Source organism: Macaca nemestrina, chromosome 9 (assembly GCF_043159975.1).
Source record: "Macaca nemestrina isolate mMacNem1 chromosome 9, mMacNem.hap1, whole genome shotgun sequence".
Classification (NCBI taxonomy): domain Eukaryota; kingdom Metazoa; phylum Chordata; class Mammalia; order Primates; family Cercopithecidae; genus Macaca; species Macaca nemestrina.
This window is the reverse complement of record NC_092133.1, coordinates 37,688,171-37,712,793: the sequence shown is the minus strand read 5'-3', so window position 1 is coordinate 37,712,793 and position 24,623 is coordinate 37,688,171. Positions and strand designations below refer to the sequence as shown.

Here is a 24,623-nt window from a genome sequence, read left to right as displayed (position 1 = left end):
GTCAGAAGTGAGGCCCCACCCTGCCAAGAAGGACGAGTTTTCTAGAAAAACTTAGCGGCAAGTTAACGGGAAGCGCGATAACAGAGTTCTTAGGATTGTGGGGGGCACCCTGCCGCCAGAAAATCTCATCCTTTGTCCTTTGAGAGGCCTCCTTGAAGCCGAAGGCTCTAAGTGCCCCTGGGCAACCTTTAACCCGATCTCCATTTCGGGCCCTCACTGATGGCAGCCATGACAGTTGCATCGGAAATATCGAATAGCAGCGGCCAGAGTCTCCCGGAAGTGACGCAACGCGGAGGGATCCGCGTTCGGCCGAGGGAGACCGAAGTGAACTGGTTCCCGGAAGCGGCTGCAGCTGGGCAGCTGGTGGCGAGGCGGAGGAAGGTTGGGGAGAGAGGTTGTGGGTCTTACAACCAACCCCAACGCGTTTTACGTGTCAGGCGGGCATTGTGCTGAACACCTGATTGGCAAGCCATTTAATCCCTGCCTTACTACAATCCCAGCAGTCAGGAATTTATTACTTCCATTTTACATATGGGGAAACTAAGGCTAAGAGAGGGCGAGTAAATTTGTCCGAGATCGTATAGCTGGTACTTGGTGGACGTGGTGTAACTCAGACACCACATTCTCTGTGGTGACTCCCTTTTGTAAAACCAGAGCTGCTGGCCCTTGGCATCCTGGTAAGCTCCTTTAAGTTAGGCACTCTGTGGCCCAGAGAGGGGCCAACCTGTAGCCAGTGTGCTCTTTATGGTGAACACAAGGCCGAACGGTGTGCCTGGGTCCCCTTGGCTGAACCTCAGATTTCACTTGGTCTCTGACACCTCACCTTTGCAGCACTCTCCCTGTGTTTGCAGCGCTGGTTACCTGAGGAAACTGTCAATGATTGCTAGGCTCTGGGGAGCATTTTAACTCTGATTAGGCCCTTTTAAATCCAGGACTAAGACAGTTGGAGGCCTCTATCATCAGATACTCTTGCTGGCCTTAACAGGGGGCCAAGGATCATAATCTTGGACTTTCCACCAGATAAAGTGTTTGTTTGGCTTCTGTTTCTTTAGAATATGACTGAAAACCAATCTATTGTTTAATCTTCTTTCTGCGTTAACCAGTACTCAAAGTGTGAATAGCCACTAAGGCTATGTTTTTGTAAAAACAAATTATGCATAGAAAAAACACAGGAAATACATCAAAATTAACAGTGATAGTGTTTGAATAGTGGGTGATTTTTTTCTCTCTGCTTTCTCGGTTGCATATCTGCTATAATACCTTTTTAAAATAGAAAAATAAGCAAACTGGCTATGGTAAAAACATTTTTAATTGCCTGCCGTTGTAATGAAGGCAAAGGCATGTTGTCATATTTTGACAAATGACTGTCCTTGATACAAATCACATAGGGAAATCCTGTTTGACTAGAAAAGCATTGGATTTTTGTGAGTCGGTGTATTCTCAAAATTTTTAATGTTTTGTTTTGGTTCTATAATCCTCACAGGAAAAGTAAAAAAGCAAATTGATGTTTTTCACACACTTTCGTATGAGAATATGCCACAACCAAAAGTCATATCTAAAACAAAGTTTCAGAGGGCATGGAATGTGGGGCCTTTGGGTACTTAAAATGCTGGAGAACAAGTATAAAAAGCTATTTTTATTCTGGCTGCTTTGGGGTACAGTTTTAAGCAATTTATTTCAGACTGCCAAAGAAAGCTTCATTCTTTATGCACATACTCTGTTTCCCACTATTGATTATTAGTGACTTCTAAAGCAGTGACAAAACAAGAAAAAGAAGATAGAAGGGAAAAATGAGAAGTGATCACGGGAAGAAGAAAATGTGGAGGAACAAAGACACATGGTGATATTGGGGTTGGAGTTACTTTGGAACTCCAGGGTGGCATGTAACAGCCTTCTTATCCAAGTCCTGGCACAGGCCTGGTTACCTACTAAAAGGTAAGTTAGCATCTATGATGTTCCCGCTCACATACTCAGCACCCACAGTGATAACTCTTACTAAAAATTCATCTTGATGCTCATTCAAATTAGACATATATTTTAACAAAAATGGAGTGGTTGAACAAAAAGAAATGTAAAGTAAAATCTCATCACTTTTCCTGTTTTTTTCTCTTACCATGTCATTCATTCATCCTGTGGTTAGTAGCATAACTATAAACTGGAAGTTTTGCCTGCATTATTATAAAGCAACAACTACGAAACACCAAAGTGAGGTGCTGACAAGATGCATATTTTCCAAAGAAATGTCTTTACGTTAGTCTGACTTTGATGAGAAGTTGTTGTGATGGAATTAAATGTGCAACAATTTTATTAGAGGAAACGCCTGTGAGAGAGAAGGGGAGGGAGCCAAGCAAGGCTGGGAGAGGATGCAAGTCTGAAACTAAGTGAAGGAGAAAGGGAGAGAAGGGTGGTGGAAGTTTCCTAGACTGCCAAATAGTCTAAGCAAGATTTAGAAAGGCTATTGGAAATTCTCAAGCCAAAATCACCTGCCAGAGGAGTCCTTCTTTCGGGAACCAGCCTGCATTATTATCTGTGCTGCTCTCAGTCACCGGCTGGAGCAACCCATGGGTGAAAATGTGGCCAGGGAATTCAGAGTGCAGCAAGCATCTGGGGCCCTTGATCGGTTTTGCTACCTGTATTGGCAGCCACTGTCCAAGAACTGATTTTGCCACTCCTGGACCTTTCACCAGTTTCATGGGTTAAAAGATGTTGAAAGAGATGAGTTTATGAGGTGAAGTTTTGGGGAGAGCCATTGTTATGCTTCCCCACTCACCTTCAAGTCTAGTGAAGGGAGCTTCAATAGCAATACTCAGAGAACTTGATATGCATTCCCTGCGTTTTGAGAGTTACAGTAGTATTGTGAGTCACATCTGGGAAACCCCAGGGGCAGGAGAGATGGGCCAGTGAGAATTTTGGCATAGGAGTGAAGGAGAGTTGCTATGTTGGGATCGATAGTCACTGCCATAGTTTGTCAAGGCAAATGATGCCTGAGTGTTTCTTGTGCAGCAGATGTGGGCCACATGAAAAAAAGAGGAAGTTTGCCTGAGACTTTTTTGACTCTTGTGTATGGAGAGAATCTGTATGGTATGGATTATTAGAGAAACCATAGCTGCAGATGGAGCAATAGCTGGAGGAATAGAATGCATTACCTATCTAGAGTGACCACCTTGTCCAGTGTGCCTTGGACTTTCCCTGCTTTAGTACCAAAAGTCCCAAGTCTCAGGAATCCATGTTTGATCATGCTACATGTCATAGGAGTTGTGGCATCCAACAAACCTAAAAATCATCTGTGAGAGTGGGTCAAGTTTAAGTTTCAAGCAGGTCTAGAGTGTAAACCCAGTTTATGACCATGCCAGTGTTAAAGTAGATTTTATCAGAGGATAATTGGAAAATGATGCTAAAGGAAAAACTTCTTCACACTGTTTTTTTGGATCAGTCTTTTGACACAGCCAAAATACCATAGACTGAATGGCTTACACGCAGAGATTTATTTTCTCATCGTTCTGGAAGTTCAAAGTCCAAAATCAAGGTTTTGACCAATTTGCTTTCTGGTGAGGGGCATTCTTCCTGGGTTGCAGCTGGCTGCCTTCTCACAATATCCTCATATGGCCTTTCCCCAGTACATACTCAAGATAAGGAGGCATGGGAGAGAAACAGAGAGAACTTTCTGGTGTATCTTCTTATAAGACACTAATTCTGTCAGATCAGGGATCCACCCTTATGACCTCATTTCATCTTAATTACTTCCTTAGAGGCCCCATCTCCAAATATAGCCACAGTGGGGGTTAGGGCCTTAACATATGAATTTGAAGGGCACACAAACATGCAATCCATCACAGAGTGTGACTCTGCAACACAGAGATACCTTTTTGGGGGAAGGGGGGTCGTGAGAACATTAGGTCTGTGTTTATGTCTCACACTCTTAAGGAGGAGTTGTGCTATGGTGACTTTGCAGCCCTGTATCTTTATGAACAAATGTAAATATGATCTCTAGAGATCATTTGTGACACTTTTAGAGCTTTTTAGACATTAATCTTGTCAAGGAAAGTTGGATACCCAGAGGACCCTGTTATTTTTGCATTCTGCAAAGCAGAAGATATCACACACTAATATTCACACTACTGAACTCGTGAGGAAACCCACAACGGACTCTGTGTACATAGTGATCAGGACTTGGTCTAAGCCCTGGGGCTTGTATTTAGCTACAGGGACTTAGTAAACAGTGGAACTGTTCTGATAAGAGATATGGTTCTGCTTCTATTTATGAAATTTGATTTTTTTTAAAGTTAACACAGGATTGGTTAATCAGGGAGTATATCCTCTTACATCTTTCTTACAAATATGAACTCAAGTAGTTGTAGGACTCCAGCTTAAAAGGCCAGTATGTTAAGAATGAATTGCTGTTAAACAAAACAAAACAAAAGACAGATATAGATTTGAGCCTCCTTTAGCATCCACTTGATCCTTCCAGAAGGCATAGCTGTTTTTTTAATTCCTTAAGGGGTATAATAGTTGGAAGTATGTTCAGCTATGATGAAGTAATATAAATTTCCAAAATAAATTTATTTAAACATGACATAAACTAATTTTTTTCTTTTAAGAAGTCTAGATGAAATCAATTTAGAGTTAGTACAGTTATTCATGGTGTGAGGATTCCAGGCTCCTATCTTGTTGCTCCACTATCTGTGGTGTCCATTTTCCAAGGTCATTTCATGATCTAAGATGGCTGGTAGAGCTGTAGCCATTCCAGTGAACAGGAAAGACTAGGGGATTCAAGGAAAAGCACAGTTGTTTCATTTAAGGATGGTTCCCAAATGTTACACACAAGCTTCTGCAAGACATGTGGAAAGGGTAGTATTTTATTTTCTGGTAAGCCAGTGCCCAGCTGAAAAATTAGTTTTTATTACTCTATAACAAGGGTCAGCAAATGATGGCCAATTGGTCAGTTGCCTGTATTTGTAAATAAAATATTGGAACACAGTCATGCCCATTTTACCTGTCGTCCATCTCTACATGTTCTTTTAAACTATTTTATTGACATAATTCACATTATACAATTCACCCACTTAAAGTGTAAAATTCAGTGGCTATTAGCGTTCACAGAATTATGCATCTATCACCACAATCAATTCTAAAACATTTCCATTGTCCTGAGAAATGCCACAACCTTTAGGTATCTCTCCAGTCCCCCATATCCACCACCGCAATCTTTCTGTCTCTATAGATTTGTCTACTTTGGACTTTTCATGTAAGTGGAATCATACAATAATATGGGTCTTTCGTGACTGGCTTCTTTCACTTAGCATAATGTTCTCAAGATTCATCCATATTGTAGCATGTATCAGTACTCCATTTCTTTCTGTGGCCAAATATTCCATTATATGGATATACCACAGGGTATTTATTCATTCATCAGTTGATGGGCATTTGGGTTGTCTCTTTCTTTTAGCTATTGTGAATAATGCTTCTATAAACATTCATGTACACATTTTTTTGTGGACCTATGTTTTCATTTCTCTTGGGTATATTCCGAGGAGTAAAATTAATGGGTCTTATGGTAAATGTACGTTTAACCTCTTTTTTTTTTTTTTTTTTTTTTTTTTTTGAGACAGAGTCTCAAATGTCTGTCCATTGATGCAAAAGAACTCATGGTATTAATTTAAATGCCACATACTGGTTCTTTAGAAATCATTTCCCTCCTCCTTTAGAAATCACTTCTTCCTTCACCTAGGACAAATCACAGATAACTGCACAGGCTCTGTAAATGGTTCTAAGAAGTCTTCAGTGATGACCCTAAGAGCGTATTTGGCTCCCCTCTGGTAGATTAAATGCTACCTGTCCTGAAGAAGGCCCCCTGAGTATTAGTCTTTTTTTTCTCCTACCGTGAGTGACATACTGTAAAAGCATTAGGCATCCAGATGTTCTACTTCTCATTGCTTTTCTAAATGTTTTATTGAGATATACCTTCTACTATAAGATGACTCATTGTTAGGCATTATTTATCAAGCAGCTATGCCAGTTATCAACTGATTGCCTCTCAGCCCCAAATTTGCCTTTTGCCTCATCAGTAAAAATGGACCTGGGTTCTTGAAATATTTCTCCTTAGCCAGTGGGCATGATGTTAATCTTCTTAAGAACTGGGAGCTGGAGAGACATTGTAGGAGGAGGAATTTTTCCTTCCTGGTCCTAGTGGCTTTTATTCTCTATTACTTGACCTCTATTCTCTATTGCTTTTATTTTCTATAGCTTGGCCTGGGTAGTTTTCTCCGGTATGAGGTACCTAAAGGAGGCAGATTTCTCTAGTGGCTACTGTGTCAATTTCTAGACTTGGGTGACAGAGGCATAGCCAGGAGAATGGCATGAATTTGTGCCTTCCCAGGTCACTGCCCTCTTTGCCCACTCCTCAGACCCACAATGTGTACATGCCCGGAGCCCTGTAAGCTGGCTGTGAGGAGCCCTGCAAGCAACCCTAACCCTGGCTCTAGTGAGCCAGCCACCCAAGCTTTGCCTATGCAGCTGCTCAGAGCTGCCCTTGTCCAAGCCACACACAGAAGCACTAGTTTCCTGTAGCTCCCAGTTCCAGCAGCATCCACAGTGGTGCTCTGTCTTGTTCTGTGCACTTGACTTCCTGCCTAACACCCACCTACCAGTTTGAGCTTGCCTGTACCCTCTGGCTTACCCAACAACTAGGCATAAATACATCTTTGCAACTTTGCATCTTCCAATTCATGAACATTGTATATTTCTCCATTTATTTCATTGTTCTTTGGTGTCTTTTACTGAAGTATTATAGTTTTCTCTACAAATATTTTACTTATTGTTTAAACATCTATTCCTAGTATTTCACATTTTAATGCTATAATAAATGGCATCATCTTTAAGTTTTTAATTTTTGACTGCTTGGAATGCAACAAATGTGTATATGTTGATTTTGTATATCCAGCAACTTTGCTAAACTTTCATGTTAATTTTAATCATCTATATGTAGGTTCTGTTTAATTTTCTATATCCCAAATTGTATCATATGTGAATTCTTCTTTTCTAATCTTTATGGTTTCATATATTTTTCTTGTTTTATGTACCAGTGAAGACACAAAATATAATGTTGAAAAGAAATGGTGTTAATGTCTGCCGGGCATAGTGGCTCATGCCTATAATCCCAGCACTTTGGGAGGCCAAGGCGGGCAGATCCCGAGGTCAGGAGTTCGAGACCAGCCTGGCCAATATAGTGAAACCCAGTCACTATAAAAATACAAAAAAAAAATTTAGCGGGGTGTGGTGGCACGTGCCTGTAGTCCCAGCTACTCGGAAGCCTGAGGCAGGAGAATCTCTTGAACCCTTCTCTTTTCTTTTTCTTTCTTTTCTTTCTTTTTCCAGATAGGGTCTTACTTTGTCACCCAGGCTGGAGTGCAATGGTGCAATTGCTGCAGCCTCAAACTCTCAAACTCAGATGATTCTCCCATCTCAGCTTCCTGAGTAACTAGACATCCAGCTCATTTTTTTTTTATTTTTTGTAGAGATGGGGTTTTGCCATGTTGCCCAGGCTGGCCTCAAACTTCTAGGCTCAAGAAATCTGCCCACCTCAGCTTCCCAAAGTGCTGAGGTTACAGGCTTGAGCCATCGCACCCAGACAAAAGTTTGGAATTTTTCAATCTGGGCCTGGAAAAGACAGATTAGTCTTTCTCAACTGATAGAGATATGAGGGTAGATGAGATGCCATGAAAGACTTAGAAACAATAACATTCTTTGCTACCAGGACAACATTTTTTTTTGCAGTGAGATAAAGCTGATATGTAAAGAGAAGCTGAGATAGGAGATTGATGGGAAGAGATCTGAAAATTTTTATATCACTGTTTCTGGGATCTCCTGAGACCCAGTATTATGGTGTACCCTTTCAGTAGTTGTGTATTCAACCCTTCATTTCATTATGAAGAATATCATACCTTGATATTTTTTCAATAAATTTGTATTTTCAGCCTAGTTTGTTTGCAACCATAAGGAAGTCTCATTGCATACATGATTGTTGCAAAAATGTACAAAAAATTATCAAGCAAAAAGCAAGGATTTTCTCCTCTCCTTCTACCTTACTGTTCTCATTATGGTATGAACTACTCACAACAGTTTTCTTAATATCTTTCCATGTTCATTCTATGCCTATTACACATGTGAAATTATATCTTTATAAACTACTTTCATCACTATTTCACTCAGTGTTATATTGCAGAATTCTGTGTCAGGATACAGAAAATACACTTTTGTCTTTTTAGTAGACGTGTTGTATGGTTATGCCCCTATATGTCTAATTTCCTATTGATAGATATTCAAAAGATGTTCCCAATTTAATTGGTGTTACAAAACAAAGATATATAATTATTTGCTTCATTTGTTAATTCAACAGAAATATATTGCCCATATTACATGCCAGACAATTTTCTTGGCAAGTAATTTTTCAAGCTTCTACTGGTAGAGGGGGGAAGAAATAAACAAGAAAACAAATATGTGTGAACTAAATAATTGCATCTAGTGATAAGTTCTGTGAAGACAAATAAAACAGGGAGATTTCATACAAAGGGAAAGATGTGGGTGTAGAACTGGGGGATCTGGGGAGGTACGCAGTGGCTCATACCAATGGAGTCCCAGTGCTTGAAGAGCCAAGGTGAGAGGATCACTTGAGTACAGGAGTTTGAGAACAACCTGGACAACATAGCAAGACTCTGTCTCTACAAAAAGTTAAAAATAAAAAAGTTAGCTGGGCATGGTGGCATGCTCCTCTAGTCCCAGATATACAGGAGTTCAGGAGGCTGAGGTGGGAGAATTGTTTGAGGCCCGGCCCAGGAGATGGAGACTATAGTGAACCGTGATCGTGCCACCTCAGCCTGAGCTACAGAAGGAAACCCTGTCACTTAAAAAAAAAAAAAAAAAAAAAGGAGGAGGATCTGGGTCATTTCTGCTGCAAGGTGGGTGATATTTGGCCTATATCCTGAATGATACAAAGGAATGGGCCCTGTGTGATCAAGGCAGACGAACATGGAAAGCAAAGATCCTAAGGCGGTAACAACTTGGCAGTTTGGAGGATAAGAGAGGTGGCCAGTGTATCAGTTAGACTTCTCCTTGCAATCAGTGGAAACCAATATAACAGTTTAAGCAGGAAGAGAATTTATTGAAAGATACTTAGCAGCTCACAGAATCTCTGGGATGCCAAAGAACCATCTTGGAGACTGGCCTGCCAAGACAAATTCCCAGAATCACACTGCGGAACTGGTCTAGTGGGAACATCACTACTGTGCTTGCTGGTTATGGATGCTATTGCTTGCACCAATAATGATACTGCTACTTCTGACTCTTAAATTTCAGTGTGTCTGCCACCTTACCCTCTACCCTTATTTACAACACTAGTTTCCAATTTAAAGTCTGGAGAAGTGACTCACTCATGTAGATCCTATATGTGTTTGCACATTTGTACTGGTATTTTTAGACTAAATTCCTAAAGGAACTGTTGAGTTTAAGGAGAAGCACATTTACATTTTTTTCCAGACAGGGTCTCACTCTGTTGCCCAGGCTAGAGTGCAGTGGTGCAATCATGGCTCACTATAACTTCTACCTCCCAGGCTCAAGTGATCCTCCCACCTCAGGCTCCCAAGTAGTTGGAACTGCAGGCATGCACCACCATGCCCAAATAATTTTTAATTTTTTGTTAAGGCGGCGTCTCCCTGTGTTGCCCAGGCTAGTCTTGAACTCCTGAGTTCAAGCAATCCTCCTTAGTCTGCAAAAGTGTTGGGGTTACCCAACACTTGGTATTACTTATTAACTCTAGATTTATGTTTTAGGGTAGGATTGCAGAGCTGCATATATTTGGATTTCATCTTGGCTCCATGGCAGTAATTGTGCATCATTGGGCAAATTAGTCTACTTCTCTGTGCTTCATTTACCTTGTGTATATAATATGAAAATGACTACCATGTTTCTGAGACTGCCACTTGTCCCCCAGTATCCTCTTTCCCCTTCGATGCACACAGAGCCCCAAATTTTATCTAGATCCATACCTATGCAGAATCAGTACTAATTTACTCTTTTCCCTTAGTCATAGCCATCACTAAAGCCTGTTGAGCCAGTGTCAGCAATTTGTAAGAAAAGCCCAGAGCACTTTTAAAAAAATGCTGCATCACAAAGTTTCTTTATGGTACATGGGATGATACTGGATAGAAAAACAGATACTTGTGCCACTGAGTTAAAGTGATTGAACACAAATGTAAATGTGAAGGAATTTTAGAAATACCTTAAATGATTTGTTTTGCTTACATATTTCTTTTTATATATACAAAAATTATATATAGTTGAGTACATGTCTAAATCAAAAAGGTATATTTCAATAAGCACACAATAAACATCCTGATAAGAAAGCATCTCACAATTTAATTGAAAGCATTTAAAAAATTTTTTAGATTCAATTTAAAATGGAAAATGTGGTGCACATACACTGTAGAATACTATACAGCCTTAAGAAAGAATGAAATTATGTTCTTTGCAGTAACATGGATACAGTTGGAGACCATTATCCTAAGCAAATTTATGTAGAAACAGAAAACCAAGTACCATGTTTTCACTTATACATGGAAGCTAAACAATGGGTACCTACACTGTTTTACTCAACATTTTGGGAAGTAACTGCCTCTGACTTCAACTCAAGAAAACACTTTTTTTGTTGCTAATGTAGTCGGTTTTTGTAATGGCGTCAGCAAATAAAAGGATGCTTATTTAAAAAAAAAAAAGATTAGACATAAAGATGGGAACAATTGACACTGGGAACTACAGAAGTGGGAAGGGAAGGAGACAGAGAAGGTTGAAAAGCTACCTATTGGTTACTATGCTCACTATCTGAGTGACGGCTTCAATCATACCCCAGACCTCAGCATCACACAATACAACCATGAAACAAACCTCCAGGAGGGTCACTTGAGGCCAGGAGTTCAAGGCCAGCCTGGGCAACATAGAGAGACCCCCATCTCTTAAAAAAAAAAAAAAAGTAAGAAATTGGCAGGGCATGGTAACACGTGACTGTTGTCCCAGCTACCAGGAGGTTAAGGCAGAGGATGGCTTGATCCTAGGAGTTCAAGGCTGCAGCGAGCTGTGATTGCGCCGCTGTACTTCAGCCTGGGTGACAGAGTGAGAATCTGTCTTTATTTTTATTTTTTAAAGCTGATATTATATAGGAACAATGTTCTCTGAAAAACATGAAATAAAATTAAAAATCAATACAAACAGTTAAAAATTAGTTGTGAAAACAAAACCTTACTTCCAAACAACTCAAGGTCCAACTAAGAAATCAGAAGATAGTGAAATCACTCCAGATAAACAACTGGTGCAGTGCAGCTAAAATGGAACTTAGAGGGAACTTGATAGGCTTTACATTTTAGAATACAATAAATGAAAAAACCATAAATAAACCAAGTACTTAATTCATGAAGTTAAAAATAAGATAGAATGAACTCAGATAATATAGAAGAAAATAAACAGAGGAGAATTTAATTATTTAGAAAACAAAATAACAGAAAAAGAGATAATACCTCCAAAAGATTTTTTTTATTTTGAAAGAATAATAAACAGACCAATATAAAGATAGAGACAAAAAGAAGGAAAACATAAAGAATCAAAACAAGAAAAACAGCTATTGTAGAGACTTAAAAAGCCTTAGAAGGATAATTTGAATAGCCATATTCAATAAATTTGTAAAACCTAGATGAAATAGATTATTTTCTATGAAAATATAAGTCACCAATAAAGCTTAGAAAATCTGAGCAAATAAACAATCATTCAAAATAATATTAAAATGTCTACCTTCTACAATAAAGATGTTATCTGTATATAGATTTATAGGCAATCTTAACAAATGTTCAAGAAACAACTAAACCCTATCTTACACAAACTGCTACAAGATTATTTTAAAAAGAAACATGGCCAGGCATGGTGGCTCACACTTGTAATCCCAGCACTTTGGTAGGCCAAGGTGGGTGGATCACTTGAGACCAGGAGTTTGAGACCAGCCTGGCCAACATGGTGAAACCCCATCTCTACTAAAAATACAAAAATTAGCCGGGCATGGTGGTGGGTGCCTGTAATCCCAGCTACTCAGGAGGCTGAGGCAAAAGAATCACTTGAACCTGGGAGGTGGAGGTTCCAGGGAACCAAGATCGTGCCACTGCGCTCCTACTCCAACCTGGGCGACAGAGCGAGACTCTGTCTCAAAAAAAAGAAAAAAAAAAAGAGGAAGCATGACCTATTAATTTTTTTGAGACCATACAAGAGCAAGGAAAGAAAATTATAGCCACATTTCTCTTATGCACATGGATGTAAACACATTAAATATATCAACACGTTGAATCAAACGTATTAAAAAATAGACCGTGACAACTTTACATCAGAAATATAACAGTGGTTCAACAACTAAAATTATATCATTGTAACTCACAATATTAAGGAATCAAATTTTAAAATGTGGCCATTTTAATGGTCAGTGGATGAGGAAAATCTGTTTGATGATATTTAAAATCAATTCAAGATTCTTAAAAAACAACAACAACAAACAAAAACTTCTTAGCAAAAGAGGAAAAGAAAGACACCTCTTAATGTCATGATTGACATCAGTGCAAAACCCGTAAACACTTTCACTTAACACCATTACCACTTAATGGTTACATTTAGAAGCATTTTTATAAAAGTTAGGACGTTATATAGATGCATAGATATTTTCTGTTACCGTTACTACTCAAGATTACATTGGAGACCTTAGACATGCTCAGATTGGCTTCTTATTTTGTTTTATTTTTTGGCTGGAGTGCAGTGGCGTGATCTCGGCTCACTGCAACCTCCGCCTCCTGAGTTAAAGCAATTTTCCTGCCTCAGCCTCCATGCGCGGCCGAGTTTTTGTGTTTTAGTAGAGATGGGGTTTCACCCTGTTCCCTGGGGTGGTCCCAAACTCCTGAACTCAGGCAATCCACCCACCTCAGCCTCTCAAAGTGCTAGGATTACAGGCGTGAGCCACCTCACCCAGCCCAGATTGGCTTTTTTTAATCAAGCAATACGTACTTAAGTTTGTTCCAGGTCTTGCGGCTTGATAGTTCATTTCCTTTAATGGCTAAATACTAAATAATATTTCACTGCATGGATAGATATACTACAATTTGTTTATCCATTCACCTTTTGGAAGGACATCTTGGTTGCTTTCAGTTTTTGGCAATTATGAACAAAGCTGTAATAAACATTCCTAGCAGATTTTGTGTGGAAGTAAATTTTCAACTCATTGGGGCAAATACCTACAAGTGCAATTCCTGAGCTCTATGGTAAGACTATATTTAACTTTGTAAGAAACTGCCAAACAGTATTTTAAAGTGGCTATACCACTGTGCATTTCCACCAGTGATAAATGAGAGTTTGCATTGCTCCACATTCTCCCCAGTATTTGGTACTGTCAGTTTTTGGATTTGAGGCATTCTAATAGGCGTGAGGTGGTATCTTGTTGTTTTAATTTTCATTTCCCTAATGACATAAGGCGTTATTATGTCATTAGGCATATGGTGTATGGTATATGTTGTCTCATACGTTTATTTGCCATCTGTGTATTTCCTCTGGTGAGGTGTTTTTCAGATCTTTAGCTTATTTTTTAAATTGAGTTCTTAGTTTTCTTATTGTTGAGTGTTAAGACTTCTTTATATATTTGAATACAAGTTCTTTGTCAGATATGTATTCTGCAAATATTTTCTCCCAGTCTGTGGCTTGTCTTTTAATGTTCTTAACAGTGTATTTCACAGAGCAAAAGTTTTAACTTTAAGTGAAGTCCAGATTATCAATTTTTTCTTTCATGAATTGTGCTTTTGGTGTAGTATCTAAAAAGTTATCACCAAACACAAGGTCACCTAGATTTTCTCTTGTGTTATCTTCTAAAAGTTTTAGTTTTGCATTTTACATTTAGGTATAAGATCTGTTTTGAATTATGAGTTGTGAAATGTGTGAAGTCAGTATACATATTGTTTTAACATGTGGATGGCCAGTTGTTCCAGGAACAATTGTTGAGAAGACTAGCCTTTCTCCATTGAATCTCCTTTGCTCCTTTGTCAAAGGGCAGGTGAGAATATTTGTGTGGATCTGTTTCTGGGCTCCCTATTCTATTCCATTGATCAGTTTGTCTGTTCATTTACCAATACTACACTGTCTTGATTACTATACATTTATGCTAAGCCTTGAAGTCAGGTAATATTAATTCTCCCAGTTTATTCTGCCTCCTCGGTATTGTATTGGCTACTTTGGGTCTCTTGACTGTCCATATAAATTTGAATTTGTTGATATCCACAAAATAGCTTGCTGGGTTTTTTATTTAAATTACATTGAATCTATAAAGTTGGGAAAACCAAACATCTTAACAATATTGAGTATTTTTATCCATGAACATAGTCTCTACATTCTTTTAAATATTCTTTGGTTTCTTTCATTGGAGTTTGCAGTTTTCCTCATATAGATTTTGTACATATTTTGTTAGATTTATTCCGAAGTACTTCATTTCTTCATGCTAATAGTATTGTATTATTTTTTCTTTTATTCCTGTTTTAGGTTCGGGGTACATGTGTGGGTTTGTTATATAGGTAAACTGTGTGTCACGGGATTTGGTGTACATATTATTTCGTCATCCAGGTAATAAGCATAGTCCCCAATAGGTAGTTTTTTATTCTTTCCCTCTTCCTACCCTCCATGCTCAAGTAGGCCCCAGTGTCTGTTTTTCCCCTCTCTGTGTCCATAAATGTGAGCACGCAGTATTTGGTTTTCTGTTCCTGGATTAGTTTGCTTGAGATAATGGCCTCCAGCTCCATTCATCTTGCTGAAAAAGGCATGAGGTTGTTCTTTTTAATGACTGCATAGTATTCCATGGTTATACGTACCACATTTTCTTTATCCAAACTACTGTTGATGGGCATTTAGGCTGATTCCATGTATTTACTATTGTGAATAGTGCTGCATCAAACATAGACATGAATATGTCTTTATAACATAATGATTTATATGCCTTTGGGCAATACCTAATAATGGGATCTATGAGTCAAATGGTAATTAGGTTTTTTGAGGAATCACCACACTGCTTTCCACAAGGGCTGAACTATTTTACATTCCCACCAGCAGTGTATAAGTGTTCCCTTTTTACCACAATCTCACCAGCATCTGTTATTTTTTGACTTTTTAATAATGGCAATTCTGACTGGTGTGAGATGGTATCTCATTGTAGTTTTGATTTGCATTTCTCTAATGATTAGTGATGTTGAGTATTTTTTCATATGCTTGTTAGCCATGTGTATGTCTGCTATTGAAAAGTGTCTGTTCATGTCCTTTGTCCACCTTTTTTTTTTTTTTTTTTTTTTTTGAGACGGAGTCTCGTTCTGTCCCCGGGCTGGAGTGCAGTGGCCAGATCTCAGCTCACTGCAAGCTCCGCCTCCCGGGTTTACGCCATTCTCCTGCCTCAGCCTCCCAAGTAGCTGGGACTACAGGCGCCAGCCACCTCGCCCGGCTAGTTTTTTGTATTTTTTAGTAGAGACGGGGTTTCACCGTGTTCGCCAGGATGGTCTCGATCTCCTGACCTCGTGATCCACCTGTCTCGGCCTCCCAAAGTGCTGGGATTACAGGCGTGAGCCACCACACCCGGCCATCCTTTGTCCACTTTTTAATGGAGTTGATTTTTCTTTTACGTTTAAGTTCCTTATAGATTCTGGATATTAGACCTTTGTCAGATGCATAGTGTGCAAATATTTTCTCTCATTCTGTAAGTTGTCTGTTTACTCTGTTGATAGTTTCTTTGGCTGTGAAGAAGCTCTTTAGTTTAATTAGGTCCCATTTATTAATTTGTGTTTTTGTTGTCATTGCTTTTGGCATCTTCGTCATGAAATCTTTGCCAAGGCCTACCTCCAGAATAGTATTTCCTAGGTTATCTTCTGAGGTTTTTGTAATTTTAGGTTTTGCATTTAGTCTTTAATCCGTCTTGAGTTGATTTTTGTGTATGGTGTAAGGAAGAGGTCCAGTTTCAATCTTCTGTAAATAGCTAGCCAGTTATCCCAGCACCATTTATTGAATAGAGAGTCCTTTCCCCATTGCCTGTTTTTGTCAGCTTTGTCAAAGATCAGATAGTTGTGGGTGTGTAGCATTATTTCTGGTTCTTTATTCTGTTCCATTGGCTTATGTGTCTGTTTTTGTACCAGTACCTTGCTGTTTTGGTTACTGTAGCCTTGTAGGATTGTTTTGAAGTTGGGTAGCATGATGCCTCCAGCTTTGTTTTTTGGTTTTCTGGGGTTTTTTTTGCCTAGGATTGCTTTGGCTATTTGGGCTCCTTTTTGGTTCCATATGGATTTTAAAATAGTTTGTGCTAATTCTGTGAAGAATGTTTGACAAGGATAGCATTGAATCTGTAAATTGCTTTGGGCCATATGGCCATTTTAACAATATATTGATTCTTCTTATCCATGAGCATGGAATGTTTTTCCATTTGTTTGTGTCATTTCTGATTTATTTGAGCAACATTTTGAAATTCTCCTTGTAGAGATCTTTCACCTCTCAGTTAGCTGTATTCCTAGGTATTTTATTCTATTTTGTTGCTATTGTGAATGGGATTGCATTACTGATTTGGTTCTTAGCTTGAATATTTTTGGTGTATAAGAATGCTATTGATTATTGTGCATTGATTTTGTATCCTGAAACTTTGAAGTTGTTTATTAGCTTATGGAGCTTTTGGGCAGAGACTATGTGAATTTTTAGGTATAGAATCATGTTGTCTGCAAACAGGAATAGTTTGGTTTCCTCTTTTCCTATTTGGATGCCTTTTATTTCTTTATCTTGCCTGATTACTCTGGCCAGGACTTCCAGTACTATGTTGAATAGGAGTGGTGAGAGAGGGCATCCTTGTCTTGTTCTGGTTTGCAAGGGGAATGCTTCCAGCTTTTGCCCATTCAGTGTGATGTTGGCTGTGGATTTGTAATAGATGGCTCTTATTCTTTTGAAGTATGTTCCTTCAATGCCTAGTTTGTTGAGGGTTTTTTTAACACGAAAATGTTAGCAGAAAGGGTCCTGATCCAGACTCCAAGAGAGGGATCTTGGATTTTACGCAAGAAAGAATTCGGGGCAAGTCCATAGAGTAAAGTGAAAGCAAGTTTGTTAAGAAAGTAAAGAAATAAAGAATGGCTACTCCACAGGCAGAGCAGTGCTTGAGCTGCTCAACTAAGGATACTTATTGTTACTTCTTGATTATATGCTAAACAAGGGGTGTATTATTTATGAGTTTTCTGGGAATGGGGTGGGCAATTCTGGGAACTGAGGATTCCTTTCCTTTTTAGACAATCTAGAGTAACTTCCTGATGTTGCCATTGCATTTGTAAACTGTCATTGCACTACTGGGAGTGTCATTTAGCATGCTAATGCATTATAATTAGCATATAATGAGCAGTGAGGACAACCAGAGGTCACTCTAGTCACTATCTTTGTTTTGGTGGGTTTTAGCTAGCTTCTTTACTGCAACCTGTTTTATCAGCAAGGACTTAATGACCTGTATGTTGTGTGGACCTCCTATCTCATCCTGTGACTTAAAATGCCTAACCTCCTGGGAATGCAGCCCAGTAGGTTTCAGCCTTATTTTACCCAGCCCCTATTCAAGATGGAGTCACTCTGGTTTGAATGCCTCTGACAAAGGGATGTTGAATTTTATCAAAAGCCTATTCTGCATCTATTGAGATAATCATGTGGATTTTGTTTTTAGTTCTATTTATTTGATGAATCACATTTATTGATTTGCATGTATTGTACTAACCTTGGATCACAGTAATAAAGCTGGTTTTGATGTACTGCTGGTTTTGGTTTGCTAGTATTTTGTTGAGGATTTTTGTGTCTATGTTCATCAAGGATATTGTCCTGAAGTTTTCTTTTTTTGTTGTATCTCTGCTAGGTTTTAGTATCAGGATGATGGTGGCATCATAGAATGAGTTAGCGAGGAGTTCCTCCTCTTCAATTTTTGGGAATAGTTTCAGTAGGAGTGGTACCAATTCTTCTTTATACATCTGACAGAATCCGGCTATGAATCCACCTGGTCCTAGATATTTTCTTTGGTTGGCAGGTTTTTCAGTACTGATTCAATTTTGGAACTCATTATTGGTCTGTTCAGGGATTCAGTTTCTTCCTGGTTCAGTCTTGAGAGGTTGTATGCATCCAGGAATTTATCAGTTTCTTCTAGGTTTTCTAGTTTGTGTTCATAGAGTTGTTCATAGTTGTCTCTGAAGGTTTTTGTATTTCTGTGGGGTCAGTGGTAACATCCCCTTCATCATTTCCAATTGTGTTTATTTGGATCTTCTCTCTTTTTTCTTTATTAGTCTAGATAGCAGTCTATCTATCTCATCATTTTTTTTCCAAAAAGCCAACTCCTGAATTTGTTGATCTTTTGTATGGTTTTTCGCATTTCAGTTTCCTTCAGTTCAGTTCTGATTTTGGTTGTTTCTCATCTTCTGCTAGCTTTGGGGTTTGTTTGCTCTTTTTTCTCTAGTTCTTCTAATTTTGATGTCAGGTAGTTAATTTGAAATCTGATGTGGGTGTTTAGTGCTTGCTATAAAATTCCCTCTTAACACTGCCTCAGCTGTGTCTCAGAGATTTGTGTATGTTGTATCTTTGTTCTCATTAGTTTTGAAGAATTTCTTTATTTCTGCTTTAACTTCATTATTTGCCCCAAAGTCATTCAGGAGCAGATAGTTTACTTTCTCCTCTTTTTCTTTCTTTCGTTTTTTTTTTTTTGCAAGAGATTTCAGTTTTTACTTGTTTAAAGAGTGTAGGTGGTAGTTTCAACAAAAGACTTTTGGTAAAAACATCTAGCAATAAGATCATGGCTATCAAAGCAGTTTCTTTCAGAGAAAATGGCCATTCCTTAAGTGCTACATGTTTTTGGAAATTTCTTAGAACAGTCTTAAGGTTGTTTAATTTCTATGTAACTGTGTGGTTTTGAGTGATTTTTTTTCAGTGTTGATTTCTATTTTTATTGTGCTGTGGTCCAAGAGTGCGGTTGATATAAGTTAGTATTGTGTTATTAATTTCACATTTCAGTTGTTCACTGCTGGTATATAGGAAAGCAATTGACTTTTGTAAATTAACATTGTATCCTGTAACCTTGCTGTAATCACTTATTAGTTCTAGCATTTTTTGGTCAATTATTTGAGATTTTATACATAGATAAATATGTTATCTGTAAGCAAAGAAAACTTTATTACTTCCTTGTCAATCTGTATATTTTTTCTTTTCTTTCTTTGTCCTACTGAATTACCTAGGATTTTCAATATAATATTGAACAGAAGTGGAGAGAGGAAGCAATTTTGCTTCATTCCTAATTTTAGTGAAAAGCATCTACTTTACCATTATTAAGTATGATGTCAGCTATGGCATTTGTAGATATTCTTTATCAAGTTGAGAAGTTCCCCTCTATCCTAGTTTGCTGAGAGTTTTTATGATGAATAGGTATTGGATTTTGTCAGATGCTTTTTCTGCATCTATTGATATGATTATGTAATTTTTCTTTTTTAACCTATTGATTTGATGGATATAACATTAATTGATTTTCAAATACTGAATCAGCCTCACATAGTTTGTATAAATCCCACTTGGTCATGGTGTCTTTTCATCAATTATAGAGATTTTTATTGATTATTTCTTCAAATACTGCCTCTTCAGCATTTTTTTTTCCTACTAGAACTCTGATTAGACAGGTGTTGAAATTCCCAGTCTTTCTTCTGTGTATTTTACATCCTTTTCATTATTCTCATCCCTTCGACTTTCAATGCTGCACTCAGGAAATGTTTCCAGATCTGTCTTTCACTTACTTTTTCATGTGTTTTTAATATTTAGTTTAATCCAGTTCCAGAGTTTTAATTTTCAATTACTATGTTTTTGCTTTTTGGAAATTCTACCTGGTACTTTGTTAACTTCTCTGGCCAGTTTTGATAGACTCTTGGATTTTTACCTGAGGGAAATTTGCAATTTTTAACATAGATTATTAAATAAGATAGATTCAAACAGAAAGCACTAGTGCCACTGGGCTGAGGAGACAAACAAATAGAAATTGAGAGACAAGATATCAGAGCAGAGAAAATCAAGGGAAGTAAATCCAAAACTTGCATGTCATCTTCCCTCAAGACATTTGCCAGTTGCTAAGCTTTACATGCACAAGATGAAAGTTCAAGAAATCTAGGATAAAGAAGCATCTTTGAGGCTAAAGAGCTGAACAGGGATTTCAGCAGCTTTGGGGTGGTAGGGACACAGAGGTTCAAGTTAAAAAGATCGGCAAAGGTGGAAAAACTATATAAATACCACAGACTTTTAGAAGATACCACAGAAAGCCATATCCTAGGAGTAAGAGCAAAAAACAAAACAAAACAAAAAACTGAATCATCTTTTATAAGGCCTAAAACCAGGCCTATATAGAATTAAGATAATCTGTCCCATCTGTCAGAAGAAAACTGACTTAGGAAGGAGAAAACATTAGTTAAACCTTTTACAGTTTTAATACACAAAGTCTGGTATTCAGTAAAAATTATGAGGCATGCTATAAGAAGAACCACATAACGAAAAAACAAATTTAAAACAGATGGAGAAATAGCCTCACAGTGATTCAGATATTGAAGTTAGCAGACAGAGACTTTAAAATAATGATGATCCATGTTTAATTGCTGACCAAAAAGAAAAAAGAAAAAATTGTTTCTAAAAACAATGATTAAGATAGCCAATAGAACAAAGGGAAAGACAGAATTTCAGCTGATGCTAGGAATCTATTTAAAAGGTCAAATGGAAATTTTAGAATTGAAAATAATCTGTAACTAAAATTAAGAAGTAAGTTGATGTGTTTAATAGATCTGACACATTGAAACAGGATATTTTAACTGGAAGACATATGAGTAGAAATTATCAAGATTAAAGCACAGAGAAAAAAGGATGGAAAATACATAACAAAGATAAGAATATATAGAACATGGTGACATCTTCTGACTTGTGTATAAATCTCAAAATAGGAGGAGAGAGAATAGAACAGTGGCAGTATTTCAGAATATGTTGGCTGAGAATATTTTTCTAGTGGTGAAAGATATCAAACCACAGATTTGAAAAGCTCTCTAAGAACCATAGGTAAGATAAATACAGATTATCATACTTGGGATCAGCATAGTCAAAGACAAGCAAATTATAAAAGCAACCTGAGAAAAATGAGATGTTTCTTTCAAATGGGCAGTTGAGTGAGGAAAGCCAGATAAATGACTTTTCAATAGGATCAATGAAAGTCAGAAAACAATAGAGCAATATATTTAAGTTGTTGAAACAAACTATCCATAAAGCTATAATTCTACAACTGGCAAAAAAATTCTTCACAATTAAAAAAATTGAAAAGCAAATAACCATATTTTCAGGCAAAAACGTTGAAAGAATGTTTTGCCAGCAGATTTTCACTAAGGGAAATATTAAAGGGAGTTGTTCAGAGAGAAAAGAAATGGTCCCAGGTGGAAGTATAGAATACAAAAAGAAATAAAGAGTGCTGGGAAAAGTAAATATGTGGGTATATTAGAGTGAATATTGATTTTATCAAATGACAAAAATAATGCCTTGGGCTTAAAATATTTATAAAATGAAATCTATGACAACAATAGGATAAATTGGGGGGCAGGTAAATGGATTTAAAATTTGTAAAGCTCTTTCATTGTTTGTGAAGAGATAAAATTACTAATTTCATAGGGACTCTAACAAGTCAAGAATATATAATGTAAATGCTAAATTATTGATTAAGGACTGTATAATAAACTAATAAGGGGAAAATAAAATAAAAATACTTGAGTCATCCAAAAGAAGAAAATAATTAGTAAATTAACTGGTAAACTTTAAGATATGTCAGAGAAAAACATCAGAATAAGATACCAAGAGAAAAAAGAAAATATTTAGAAAAGTTTAAGACACTAGGGAATAAAATGATAAGGCATTGCATATTGTATAACATGTTTGTATTGGAGTCCCAGAAAAGGAGGAGAAAGAGAATGGTACAGAAATAATGTTTGAAGACATAATAGCTGAGATTTTCCCAAAACTGAAAAGTGATCTCCAGGCTTAGAGATTTCCAGTGATTTTTGCCTCCTGGTATTCTCCGCTCCTATATTGTTTTCTCCCACATTGCAGAGGGCTAATCTGTATAACCAATAAAAGAGTGCAGAAAGGATGGAGTGTGCTTTCCAAGGCCAGGCATAAAGGACATTTCACCTTCCATCTTGCTCTCTCAGATCACTTTCTGAGAGAAGCTAACTGCCATGCCATGAAGACATTTAGGTAGCCCAATGGAGAGATCCATGTGGCAGGAATTGAGGCCTATTGTCAAAAAACAGTACTAACTTGGCAGCCAATTGAGTAAGCTATGTTGGAAGCAGATCTTCGAGGCCCAGTCAAACTTTCAGATAACTGCATTCTTAGCTGTCTTCTGTTAACCTTAAGAGAGACCCTGAGTCACAGCCATAATCGTTAAGCCGCTCCCAGGTTTTTCACCCTAAATAAACTGTAGGAGATAGTAACTGTTTATTGTCTTATGCCACTAAATCTGGGCTAATTTGCATGCAGTAACAAATAACAAATACAGATTTTTGAGGCCTGGAGTTGGAGTGCTGCTGTAACCAAAACCTAAAATGTAATGGCTTTGGAACTAGGCAGTATACAAAACACAGAATGGTGAAAACCTTGAAGAGCCTTTAGGTGTTTGTTAGTAGAAACCTGATGGCATTTTAGGAGACTGCAGGTGAGGACTTAAAGTGAAAGGGAGGTAAATTTTACTGAATATTGGAGGAAAGGAAATCTTCCTTATGTAAAAACAAAGTTTAGCAAAACTAGTACCTGCAGTAACATGGAAAGTAGCAAACATATTTGATGAGCTATGTGATCTAGCTGAAAACAATTTTCAGGCAAAGTATTGCGTGCCTCCTTGATTCTTCATTTTGCTTATAGTAAAATGTGAAAGGCTAGGAGAGGCAAAAAATAGAACTGCTTTTAAAAAGTTGAGTAAGGGAAGCCAGAAATCATTAGATTTGAACATTCTTAGCCTCTCCAAATGACACAGAATGCTGAAATTAACAAATGGCTTCCAGACAAAGGTCAAATTTAAGGCACTTTAAGAAAAACTTGGTCTAAAGATGAAGCTGAGGGTGTGCCTATAAAATACTTTTAAAGAGCTCAGAAGGATCCAAGGTGATGCTTTAGATACTTTTAATCAGAGAATAAAGGTTATGTGACTCTTAGGTGTGCTGTCCCCAGCGCATCAGTGGAAGTCCAGTGTAGAAAAGGGATCACTTCGGCCGGGCGCAGTGGCTCAAGCCTGTAATCCCAGCACTTTGGGAGGCCGAGGTGGGCGGATCACAAGGTCAGGAGATCGAGACCACAGTGAAACCCCGTCTCTACTAAAAATACAAAAAATTAGCCGGGCGCGGTGGCGGGCGCCTGTAGTCCCAGCTACTCAGGAGGCTGAGGCAGGAGAATGGCGTGAACCCAGGAGGCGGAGCTTGCAGTGAGCCGAGATCGCGCCACTGCACTCCAGCCTGGGCAACAGCGTGAGACTCCGTCTCAAAAAAAAGAAAAAAAAAAAAAAAAAAAAGGGATCACTTCAATGAGATTTGTGGGTGTGGCTTTTGCTTAATAGAGTAAATCCAAGAACTTTCACAGAATATCCACAGTTTTAAAGATACTTTTATTGGTGGAAACACCACTAGCTTGGACTTAATGGGTCAGAAATAGCAAAAAGGAAAATAAGTTCTTGGATTTGGAAACATTTATAGGCATGAACTAGGTCAAGAAAATCATGCAACCAAAACCAATGATAGTGTTTTATGAAAAAGGAAGAATAAGTCAAAGAAAAGAATCAAAAGCCCAGATGGTAGAGCCAAGAGATATGGAGCATTGTTCCTCTGCAGGATTAGCAATGAATTCCGATCAAGGACTTTGAAAATTTGTCCAGGTGAAGTTCAGAATTGCTGTGGACTGTGTGTTGTATTCATTCCCCCATTCTTTTAAACAGGAGCATCTATAGCAGTTATCCTTTGCCTGTGCCACCATACTGTTTGACATGGGAGACACTAACAACTTGTCACTTTAGTTCACATGCCTTCAGATTGAAAGGAACAATACTTGAGCTTTTATGAAAGAACTACACCCAAGAAGACTTACCTATATCTGGACCTGATATAAAGTTTTGTACTTTGAGCTCATGCTGTAATGGATTAAAACTTTTGAGGGTGACTTTTTTTTCATATGAGAGGGACATGAATAATTGGGTTACAGAAGGTGGAATATGGTAGTTACCCCGCAAGATGACCTCCAGTGATTTTTGTTTCTTGGTATTAAACTCTTGGGTAGTCCCCTCTCATTCTGAATACAGTTGGCCTCTGTAACTGATACTTCTGAGACAATATAATAAAAGACAATGTGGCTTCTATCTTGTGTTCTTTTAGATCACTTGCTTTGGTAGAAATCAACTGCCATGCTAGTATACTCAACCAGCCCGATGGAGAAGTCCATGTGACACTGCATTGAGACCACCTGCTAATAGTCAGCACTGA

The 24,623-nt window shown here is 38.0% G+C and overlaps 1 long non-coding RNA gene across 1 annotated transcript; it reads left to right on the top strand.

Moving 5' to 3' along the window:
* Positions 1-107: 107 nt before the first annotated feature.
* On the top strand, positions 108-24,606 carry LOC105478472 (uncharacterized). The gene is made up of 3 exons (XR_985330.3): positions 108-677; positions 1,742-1,935; positions 24,083-24,606. It is a non-coding gene; the product is annotated as an uncharacterized lncRNA (long non-coding RNA).
* The last annotated feature ends 17 nt before the right edge of the window (positions 24,607-24,623 follow it).